This window comes from Gymnodraco acuticeps, unplaced genomic scaffold, assembly GCF_902827175.1.
Source record: "Gymnodraco acuticeps unplaced genomic scaffold, fGymAcu1.1, whole genome shotgun sequence".
In the NCBI taxonomy this organism is placed as follows: domain Eukaryota; kingdom Metazoa; phylum Chordata; class Actinopteri; order Perciformes; family Bathydraconidae; genus Gymnodraco; species Gymnodraco acuticeps.
The window spans coordinates 281,463-293,791 of NW_022992238.1; the positions used below are offsets into that span (position 1 = coordinate 281,463).

A 12,329-nucleotide genomic window follows, 5' to 3' on the forward strand; every position below is an offset into this window, starting at 1 on the left:
ATGTCGAAAATCTGGGTAGTGGTCATAACTGACTGGCAACTCCAAGTAACAGCCACATGTATGAGCAACAGGTCTTCTTTGAAATCCCTGAAGTTGTGTGAAGCTGACAGTGATGCTCTTTCCTGTGAACAAATCTGATCCTGTGCAAAATCTGAGGAAAAGGGAGAGGTGCTGGGTGTCTGACTCTCTAAGATATGCACTAACATACTTGACCATTTGTTTCTCCTGGGCATTCTGTGTACTGGGGTAAGTCATTGATCTCATGATCTTTCTTGATGTTGGTTGTAGCTCTTCATAGACTGCTGCAATCCCTTTCAGCTCTGATCTAAGAGGTGCAAGTGTGTTGTTCCACTGTTCAATCACAAAAGCAGGCTCTTGAATCAGTTTTTGGTGAGCAATCTCCTTCAAGATTTGCTCAAAGTTATCTGCTGTTGGAAGCCGCCGGCAGTTGTGGATATCCATGATTTCCAACAATTCTTCTTGGTCCACACCTTCAAAATCTGAACGACAAGATTCAAAGATCACCCGCTCAGACTCTGACACATACTTGAGAAAGCTGTCCACAAGATCACTCAACAAAGCCCAAAACAGCTTGCTCCAGAAGTACAGGTGAAAGTTTAACAGGAAGGTACTTCTCTTTTTGCCAGCCAAATGTGATTATTCGGCCTACACTTTCCCATTCTTGTTTACCAAAATCATGACGCAGGTATGGCACTTTGAAGCCATTTCCCATAGTGCACTGCTCATAAAAGTCATTCCAAAATTCGGACAGTATATCCCTCATAACACCTCCATCATCCACAGCTTTTTCAAGCTTTCCATCGGGAAGAATAACTTGGAAGTGAAAGTCATTCTCCATGATATTTTCCTCAGAAAACACTAGAATAAGTTCTCTGAGAATCTGTCCACGATGAAGAACAATAATTTTCTTCACTCTTTCTCTCTGATTGGCTTGTTCCTGAAACATATCCATTGAAGGAGGCATGGATGATTCAATAGACAGTTCCGTAGAGAGAGGCAATGTATCATCAAGACTGGAGTACTCCATCAGAGAGATGCTGTCTGTGCGGAAAGTTACAATGCCACTATCATCTAAAGCACCGACATGAAACAGTGTTTCATGTTCTTGCAAACTGGATGCATCAGTTGGGTTGACTGTGGTGTAAAGAAGGGAATCACTATCACTGTTTTCATTTGCAAAAACTGTGCTGCTTCCAATAAAAATGACATCTGAAGTCCTTATCTCCACCGGATCTCTTACAGATGTGTCTGTAGAGAGGTGATAGATATCAGGTCTGGCATGTGTGTTTTCACCTTCTTGAGCAGTTGCATCACTATTGTTTTCCACCAGATTTATGTCACTGGCAATGTCTCTCTTCTTGGTTGTTAAATAGAAACGTAAGAGGTAATTTTGTCTTTTCATACAGTTCCTTGACTGTGATACTATCCTCTAATGAATGCCGCTGAAAGTCCGTTAAATCAATGTCAAAATCAGTAAGGCTCCCCTCTGCATTTTTTCCATCTGGAAAAAACAACTGCACAGCCTTTTCAATTAGGTTCTGTTTTGTACTGTCCTTCATGACACTCTCTTTTCTGGTCCCCCCACCCTTTTTGGTGCGTACCTGCACAAATTCCCCTTCTCTGAAATGCACCCATCCAATTTCAATCTTTCTTTGATTCTTCTGAGCATTCTTTGGAGCGGTTTGATGGTCTGTCTCAGACACATGATCACCTTTGTTTCTTGAGAGCTTTCCTCTAAGTCGCTCAAAGAGCTTTGACTTGCGACTCGTGGGTTCTTTTTCCTTCCGTCTACAGTATCCAAAAACAGCCAGTCGATCACCATAGGATGGCAGATACTCTCTCAGCTGGTCATCTGTCATGAGAGTTATGACACTGGAATCCATCTAAAATGAAGAAATATATCAAGAATTCTTAGGTCAAGTGAATTAAATTACAACAATGAAAAACCTGCATACACAGCACCAGGTATTATTTTCAAAGCTCTTCCAAACTTTGGGTTTTTTAATGTTTATTTGTGAATTGTCCAAATTAAGCATTTCCTGTATCAAATCAAATCAAATCAAGTGTCATTTATAGAGCAAATTTAAAAACGATTTTTGGTCGAGCCAAAGTACTGTAGGCCTACATGTAATAAAGACACTTTACTACAATAACAAGAAATGTTCAGAAATATAAAAACAAAATATATATAAACTACCTTCTCCTGTTCCATTCGCTGTATGTCTTCCTCAGGTACATGTCGTGACCTTAAATAGTCAGATAGCTCGTCCATCTTGTGACAGTTGAAAAAACCTCTCCACCTCTGTTGAATGAAATGAAAGCTTAAATGTAACCTTAAATACATTTGATTTTTAAAGTTGATTTTTACAAAATCGTTTTTGTTTGTCGTTTTGGTATTCAAGCATCTTCTCATTAAAGGTAGGTTGTGTAAGTTTGAGAAACCTGCTCGAGATCGCTAGAATTTGAAAATACACAACCGGAGAAAATCTGCCACTTCCTTATAGATCCCCTCCTCCAACACACACGAACGCGCACATGACCAATGAGGACACGAGATAAGTTTGTGCACAGATGGAAGGCTGACAGGCAGGTAGGCCATCCAGTTATTTTAGCCGGGCCGGCTAAAATGATTGGTCGTGCTTTTTACAGCGCCACGGCTTCCACAGATACATTTTTTTAATGGATTTATTGTCAAAGCACTTAAGATATTCATTGCTATCGGGATGTTAAGAGCATTCCATGGACTATAACAAAAAGCGTATCTCGAGCCGGTTTCTCAAACTTACCTACCCTACCTTTAAATGTCATGTTTAAATAAGACTATTGTAGTGCCAGGAAAAGTGAGTCGGAGGCGGTGTATTAAGAACAGAGTTCCAATCTTTATTAGCCATTAATAACAGAGAGGTTATCGCATGAACTGCTCTGCTTGACGAGCTAGCAGGAATGGAAGCTAACGCTACAGGTGTTCCCACTAAAGGGTCCGTGTGGCAACACAATACGAGAGGTGAATTATGTCCAATAACGTGTCACCACACTATAAACTATACTCCAAATTCTCCAACTAAGGAGGAAGGGGAGCATTATTTCATTTTATTAGATTTTATTGATCTTGTAATACTTAAAATAGGACTCTTGGTTATGTGTGTGTGTGTGTGTGTGTGTGTGTGTGGTGTGTGTGTGTGTGTGTGTGTGTGTGTGTGTGTGTGTGTGTGTGTGTGTGTGTGTGTGTGTGTGTGTGTGTGTGTGTGTGTGTGTGTGTGTGTGTGTGTGTGTGTGCATGCATGGTGCGAGAGTGAGCGAGCGTTTTTATGTTTCTGGAAGTAAAACGAAGCAGCAGAAAATATAGGTCTGTGAAGTATTTTGTGTAACAAGAAGAACTAAACAAATGCAACGGCCTCTCTCCAGTCATTTCGATATTATTGAACCTGAAGCTTGTTGCTTCGGCCCTGGGAGACCACAGAGTAATCCCCTGTTTCCTCGACTACGGTCTGGGAGCCGACAGGAAAGTTCAACACATGCATAATGAATGCTATCCATGCTATCTGACTGTACCACTTCGGTTTGGTGATGTTACTGAATAATCGCTATGGCATTAGCATTTCCCCCAGAATAGCAAACTGAAAAGCGATAAAGAACGACAGTGCAATGTACAATTAACGCATGACTTTTTAACCACTGCGTTACATGTACTGTAGGCTACTATAATTAGTGGTGTATGTACCGTAGCTGAGATAACATTTACGGGTTAGTTAGGCTAGCAGCAGCAGTATGCCTACACTATTGTCATTAGTGGCGTGAACGTTACCACAAAACGATAGGCATAGGCCTATATATTATAGTTCATAACAGGTAATGTCAAAGCTATGAACTGCATTGTTGTAGTTTAGCTGCAATATAGGCTATATAACATCTAACATTTACAAAAGTCACCTTATTTAGGACTAGATGCCGTTTGCATGGTGGAGAGCAGCAAGGTGATGAAGGGACCTTTGAAGACAGCGCCACTGCAGCGCATGCGCACTTCTTATCTCATAATTATGACTTTTTATCTCATTATTTCGACTTTCTTATCTCATAATTATGACTTTTTATCTCATTATTATGACTTTTTATCTCATAATTTCGACATGTGAGGGAAGGAGGCTTGACCGCTTTCGGGTGACAGTGTTGCCTGCTAGGGAAAAAACCCTCTCACTCGGGGTGCCTGTGGCTGGAATAGCCAGGTAGCTCCTCGAAAGCTTGGCTAAACGGGGGACGCGGTGCACATTTTCTGCCCACCACTCCAGTGGGTTATCCATTGTGGGGATATGCAGTGTCCGCTGGCAGTAATCCCGTAGCTCATCATCCGCATCACTGTAGACCCGTTTTGTCTTGCTGCTCGTCTGCCTCTGTCCAGTGCTGACGCCGGTCCGTTGCTCACTGGTGCTAGCATTACTGCTAGTGCTAGCTGTCGGCAGCGGGTGTCTCATCTTCAGATGGTTGCTCATAGCAGATGTATTTTTGTTGTACTTCAGTACAGCTGTACACAACTGACACTTCACTGTGGAGTTGGTTACATCTTTGTTGAAGTACTACCATACATAAGAATGTCGGACGTGTTTTGAAGCATTTTGCAGCACCTCGTTTACCTCCATTTTTTTCACGACTAGTTGACTAGGGCCTACAGCGCCGACTAGTGGTAAAGGTAGTCGACTAGTCGATTAGTTGGTGAAACCCCTAGTGTGTGTGTGTGTGTGTGTGTGTGTGTGTGTGTGTGTGTGTGTGTGTGTGTGTGTGTGTGTGTGTGTGTGTGTGTGTGTGTGTGTGTGTGTGTGTGTGTGTGTGTGTGTGTGGTGTGTGTGTGTGTGTGTGTGTGTGTGTGTGTGTGTGTGTGTTTGGGTACTGGTTTGTTAAAACATTTACTGTATAGGGTGAGTCACAAAGATTCTGGGTGAAATGGGGTTACTGTGTGTGTGTGTGTGTGTGTGTGTGTGTGTGTGTGTGTGTGTGTGTGTGTGTGTGTGTGTGTGTGTGTGTGTGTGTGTGTGTGTGTGTGTGTGTGTGTGTGTGTGTGTGCGTGTGCGTGTGTGTGTGTGTGTGTGTGGAGGTGTCTTACCTGATCTTTGTCTCCACATTGTCCGTGCTTGTTAACACGAACAAGCATTACGTATTTTTTCCAATTAAAGCCAAAACATTCTTAATCGATTTTTGTCTCCCATTGATTATGTATATGTTCCTTTATCCCTCTGTCTCTCTACTCTCCCTTTCTTACCTTGTCTTTATTTATAGTTCTTAAACCTGTTAAACCCCGAACCTGTTTTTCAGGTTTCAGGCTCGAAAATGACATTCCCAGAAAAAAATTACCATATCTTCCCTTCTAAAAGGGTTACATTAATAATTTTTTTTTTCAAAGTAATGATAAACCTGTGAGTTGGATGTAGAAAAGTCAGATTCAATATAGATGTTTTTTATTTTAAAGAAAATTCAGATTGAACATGGTAAAAAACTGTAAATTATAGTGTCCGTCCAAAACATATGTTGTACTTATAGTGAAAACCAGTGGCGTTTCTATATGTACAAAAGTGGTGGGGCACAAAAAACTCAGATGTCTATATATAAGCTTCTGCAGAGAGGTTCATGGCTAGCGAGGCACTGGCGCTGACTCTTCAGGTTTACATATTATATTTTGACCTAAATCAAAATATAATATTATTTTCAAAAGCTTTTTTTGTCTGATGCTTCAATTAATTTTAAACAGACAGTTCAACAGAAGCATACCCAAAAAATGTAATTTTATCATTTAAATTGAATTTGAATTGTTCTCTCTTAGTAAGATCCCATTTTCAATAAAATGGTGGTCTTGACTTGAAGATGAAGTCCATTTGCCTATCCTTCTGGACAAAAATCTCTATAACTTTTTTGTGAAAGTCCTCCTTATCTTCTTGTAGTTTCAAAAGTCTATCATAAATCTAAATGATGGATTTATGATTCGAAAATTATAAAAGTAGGGTAGACATGTGGATATTATCCGGCTGAACAAAACGTGCATTTATCTAACAGGTTTGTTTCCCACAGATCTTATTTTGAGCTATTTTCTAAAATCCTATGGAGAAATCTCATTGCTTTTTTGTGGAGGGAAGCCATGCGCAGCTTACTTCCTGGTTTTAGGACGCGTCTCTCTCCTCCTCTTCACACACCACACTTTTCGCGGCACACGTACTTACAGCCAATTAGCTCTGAATTATGTGAGATGACGTATGGTGGGGATGGCAGCTCTATGCCCCTATGGTCATTATTTTTTGTCACACACATTAAATAGGAAAATACTCTCAGCATGCGCAGTGTAGTTTTTACAGTCACCGTTCACTTAGACAGTGAGAGGGAGGGGCAGGATCGGGTTTTGTCCCACATGGCTCTAAACAGCTCAATATGCACACACTGTAAACACTAATTAGAAGAACACATACTAAAACAGCAATGTACAGACGAATCAGATGATTAAACATGATCTTAAAATATATTTTATATTTATTTTAATTTATTTTTTGCATTTTATTGTAATCATTATTTTAATACTTTCTGCTGACACTAGGTGGGGCTGTGCCCCTAATGACCAGTCGCCACTGGTGAAAACTAACCTTGGATGATGGGTTAGTAGACTAAAAGCTTTAGGAATCCAAAGTACAACATATAATAAGTACCCTGTATCAAGATTGATGCAAAACAAGTGATATTTGACCTTTTTAGACAGATTTAGCACCAAAAAAAACTCTTCTGGGGCCATTTGGGCGGATTTTCCATATCTCTGGCCCCCCTTGCTGGATTTTGACATGTGACATCTCTTTCTGACCGTCAGAGCCAATGGAATCGAGGGGACCTCCCACATAGTCCTTATTTGATAATGTGTGTGTGTTAGACTGCCGCATATCCTAGACCGGAAGCAGCAGCTACCATTAGCAGCTAACTTTTGCTCTCCGATTTTTACATACAAATGGAATTATGGATTATAAATGAAATAATTTTGTTATACAGAGATGTTAAAAACCTATGGATTAACCGATTCAGCCGCGTTTTTCTCATTTTAATGCCATTGAACACGTCTTTTGATCAGATAGACAGCTACGGTGAGACGATCTCCCTAGAAGCTCCGTAAAGGTACGTGTTGTGATGTCTGTATATTTGCTTCCCCTTTCACGAGTCCGGATCAGCAGTGATGATACTATATACCTAAATAATCTGTGGAACCTCAGCTTTAATCGGATATCTTGTATGTGCAGCTACGATAAGTAATAAGGGTACTTTTATCTTGAGTTCTGTGCCAATGTCCATTAGCATTTTTCGCTAAGGGGTCATTTAGATGCTTCTTATGAGACTTGTGTTTTGTTTTGGTAAAAATTGTTTGTATCGTCAGTTAGCTGAGATTATTTCCGTTAATCTGGTATAACACATTAATAGGTTCTTAAATATTAAGATCCCCTGAGACACAGTGTCGTGAAAAAAAAAAAACAGGATCCCCGCCGACGGGGACCTTGGGGTTTAACATTAATGAGACAATACATTAATAGATGATTACGAGGTAGGTTGTTCGATCCCCAGCAGTAAACATAATTTACACTTAATTGATCCTAAAGGCGAATAGTGTGTGAATGTGTGTGAATTTCCCCGAGCAGGTGCCACATCATATGCCAGCCTCTGCCTCAGTGTAAATGGGTAAATGCTGAATGGGATATGAAAAAGCTATTGTGAGGGTCTTAAAAACTGGAAAAGCGCAGTATGAATGCTGTCCATTTAGCAAATATTACTATGGTTTTTCTCTGTTGTTTGTTCATATTGTACAGTGCTTCAAGTCAGATTTACTAAACTCTCTTATCTCCACAGACATATCATCATAAATTGCTTGTTCCAATCTGATGATAACCTCCTTTTCATGAGTCGGTGCGTACTTTTGGGAGATTGGATCATTCGCACATCATCAACACCCCAACATTTCTTTTTCAGCCAGTTTAATTCACAAAACTTGTTACCAAAGTATAGCTATGATGACAATTGAACAACTGCAATACTGCGAGACAATGTAATGTTAGACCTGTTTCCTTCTCAGACAATTATACAAGCTCACTTCAATACAGCTTTTCGTATCAGACCTACATTTGATTTATCATTTTTATTTTGTCCTTCGAACCGAAGATCAGTTTAAATCCTGGAGCGCTGCAGGTCACCACTTTTTAAGTTGTAACAGCTCTTTAAACTGCGGCGACTTTGGTTCGTCACATCTCTGGTTGGGTGCAGCTACTTTGCCCACTGAGTCACCACATACGCCTCAGTTAAAGCCCATTTGTGCTGCCTGTTGCCTCCCTCCTTTCATCTCCTGCAGACTAGTCTGACTTTCTCCCTGTACCATCAACCTCCATCACTTCTTCCTCTCTTTTTGCATCACCCAGGCTTATAGATGACGGAAGCTGGAGAGCAGAAGACAAGAAAGCAGCGGTAAACCATGAGTGGCCAAATGGGAACGCCTCGGCATCCATCCGTCTGTCCGCCCAGTGGCTCCATGTTGTTTTCCTGTTAGTCACCTCAATGTCAAGAGAAACCCACCCTATCTTTTTCCTTCGTCACCCTCCTTCCTCACTTTGTGTTTGTCAGTCATAAACAACTTTTGCAAAGAAAGAGACACTTTTTTAACTGATAATAAATAACACCAATGTTCAACTTTGCCTTGAGAGCTTTTGTGTTTTTGGAGAAGATTTTATGCTTTAGCTCTTACTTTGTTATAAACAGAGGTCACTAAATGCCTGCATTACATACAAAAATTCCCTCAGTGTTTTATATCAACCAGGAGAGTCATTCATTTAAAAAATGAATTTTGTACTGAAAAGATTTAACGTTTTTAATTAAAGGCCGAAACATACTGTATGTGATCAAATAACTGCAAAGCAATGCAATTGATTTCACTCCAATACCATTCACATGGACATATTTTTGGCACTGACAGTTTTCTCGTCCAGGCAGAACATAACAAGCTGATAATGAGGTAAGAGCCTTCTTTGATATAAATAGATTGGTGAGGTAATGAGTCCTAAAACCCGGAAAATACTTAGGATTGTATTACTTCCTGTTCCCTTGTCTTGAAGTCGATGTTTAAAAAAAAAAAAATTGTGGTAAGAAGCCTAAAATAAGGATGGTGGTTGGCACAAGCTTAGATATTTTCAATTTTAGTTGTAAGACATAAAATATGTCAGTAAATATCCCACTCGTGAATCTGATGTAGTTTATTTATGTTAGCTTTTTATTTCTGCCGATTGCATTGCTTCCCAACAATGAAAAAATCTCAACCAATATTGGAGGGACTGCTTTGTCATTTTGTACAGCCATTCATGAGGATGGCTTCTAACTGACTTAATTGACCTGTAGGCCTATTGAGTATTTTTTCCCCTTAGTACCAGCATGACGTTGACACTTAGGCACTGGGTGCAATGTATGGACTAATGTCAGGTGACCATAGCAACCTTTTTCATTAATCTTTTGTCTCCTGCTTGGCTGTCGTCTTAATCATTGAATCACGAAGATGTAAAAAGTATTTTGTTCTGCTTCTGATTTATTTCTCTGTTATGTTACTTATTATCCGTTTAGTCATTATAAATGTACATCGTTTCTAGATCAATTGTGTGGGAAGGATTTATGTAGAGTGCTTCTTTATAATGAAAGGCAGTTTTAGCACATTTATTATTTTCATAACATCCGCGGCACATCTTAATGCTTCCCATAAAAACACATTAAGTCTTCAAGGCTACAGACCCTGTAGATCCGTCTATCTGCAAACAACTTACACCCACTCCAATGAAATGATTGACAGTACCAAATTAATAATACATCTTATGTGATAGGTTGGCAGCATTACACTTTGGCTGCAAGCTTAAAGATCCTCAGAGAAAGAAAAATATGGCCTAATAAAAAACATGTGCTAAAGCTGGCGTCAACATTAAAGTGAAAACATTTTATCCCATTACAGCTCTTCTACTCTGACATTAAGTATAGTGTAAAATTCCTAAGAAAACCTTGAAGATTGAAAAAAGGCTTAAGCCCCTGTCACACTTTCCAGAAATGGACACCAGATGGACCAACCCAGTCTCACGGTATTTCGTGTTCACCAACACGATTTTTAATCTATTGATTCGTGTTCACCAACACGATTTGCCCCTTTTTTTCGTGTTGTACAGCACGATTTTAAAAGCAATGTATTTCTACTGCCTGCAGCACGTCTTTTTCTCCGGTCGGGTCGAGGAAGACCGGAAGCTGTGTGGTTCATAAAAACATGTTCTTACTCAATATCAAGCCACAGTTATTGCTTTTATTTGAAATCGTATAATTTCGGACTTTTGTTGCCGTCTGTGAGGAAAATAAATGGGGCTCAGAGCCTCAGAATACGGAAATCTGTATTTTAAAATATTTTTTTCCTTCTAATTCGATATTCTTTTTAAAATAACACACTGTTATTTACTCACCAATAACACACAATTATCCTTGCTTTTATTTATTGGTTTAATTCCATAATCTCGGGCTTTTTTGGCGTCCGTCAGGAACTGAATTTCAAAATAAAAATAACCGGAAACAGACGTAGGCCTATAAGGGACATTTCGAGCATCATTGCGATTGTCAACATTTCTGAGTTTAGGATGGCCGAAGACACTACACTACCCATAATCCCCAGCTATCGTTTAGGACTACAGTCCCCGTAAGGTTACGCAGAGCGTCAAACAGCTGTGTGAAATGGAACGAAACCACGCCAGACTATCCAAAACTGGAATCGAACGCCCCCCCAGAACTACACATGCTGGCTATTGTGTTTCGCAAAATGTTCTGAACGTTTTCGTTTTTCCCACAATTAGAAGTTGCCAGTATTAAACACATTGGTGTTATCAAATGTAAAACATATAATTAATAAATGGGTGAAAATCGCTTGTGTCCATAATGCGCAGCATTAATACCCACATGACAGCTCATTGTTACTTTGTAATTCTACTCCACTACAATTCAGAGGTTAACCTGGTATTTTTACTCCACTGCATTTATTTGAGTTACTTTGCAGATTCTGATTAATTATGTGAAATATAAACAACCCTTAAATCAGACTTTAGTTACACCTGAGTAAAATGCAGGGAAGGTGATTGTCAAGTGCCAACAATCAGGAGAGATATTTGATAGTTGGTGCTTGAGAAGACTAAACATGTATCTGCAATTGACATGAATGGAAACGAGTAATAAAGTATATTCATTACTCGTTATTCTCTACTAATAGTTAATTAAAGACTGTATATTATGGCTATTTTTCACATCCCTTTCAAGGTGTATTGACATATCATATACACAACGGTGTAGTTATGCAATGAATGAAACACTTGGGTCACAGGTTCCTCAACAGTGCATTACAAGACATCTATCAATATGTGTGGACCTCCACCATTAAACTGTCATATTCTGCACATTTCTTATTCTATCTACATACATAAGAGTATAATTCCTATGTATAATATCAGTTAAAATAAGTGCTTCAACATAGTTAACATTGCAGGAAAGCAATATATTAGACGTTAAGTACTTTGTCAGGCTTAATATTTATTTGTAGATAGATACCCCCAACGTTTTTTTCTTATTTAAAAGAAGACCTTAATCTGTTATTTAATGTTTAAATAAAGGTTAATTCGTTTTTCTGTTTTGCACCTCCTCCTATTCATTTCTTTGTACATTCTGCACTAAACTGTTTTATTGTAGAGATCACTTATAGTAACTTCTTGATTTTTTATATTCTATATTTATACTTTCCCCCTATGAAAGTATGTACTCTTAATATTTGTTTAATCAAATAAAACAAAAATAATTCAATAACGTGCTTTAACCACTAGGCGGTGCACACAAGGTACACAGCCATAATAACTTTGCATTATTAGTGTAGGACACTTTTGTTTTCGTACAACATCTGAAAATGTGTAGTTTTATGCATGCTTTCACATAATTTTACAACATATTGCTATACTATTTCAGACTCAGTATTTACATTCAAAGAAAATCAGTAATATCTTTAAAAACTACAGTCCTTTTATATCAGCTGTGCACCGTTATGGTGTAAATATAACCTATCTGTGAATTAGATCAAATGTAAAAGTCAGCCGAATTAGTGTTGATACTGCAAGGAGACATATTGTGTGAAGAGAAATTGAAGATGTTGTTTAATTGTTGAATATATTTATGATCCACGTCAAGTATTCAGTTTCGGCTGCATTTTCTCAGTTTTTCCAAAGGTCTTCTCATCAGGGCTCTATAGATAAAGAACT

General features: G+C 38.9%; 1 long non-coding RNA gene across 1 annotated transcript; it reads right to left on the reverse strand.

Annotated features, from left to right (window-relative positions):
• Nucleotides 1-577: 577 nt before the first annotated feature.
• Nucleotides 578-4,117, reverse strand: LOC117539935. Its single transcript, XR_004568090.1, has 3 exons — nucleotides 3,952-4,117; nucleotides 2,219-2,323; nucleotides 578-1,904 (listed from the first exon to the last, which is right to left on the reverse strand). It is a non-coding gene; the product is annotated as an uncharacterized LOC117539935 (long non-coding RNA).
• Between the last annotated feature and the right edge of the window lie 8,212 nt (nucleotides 4,118-12,329).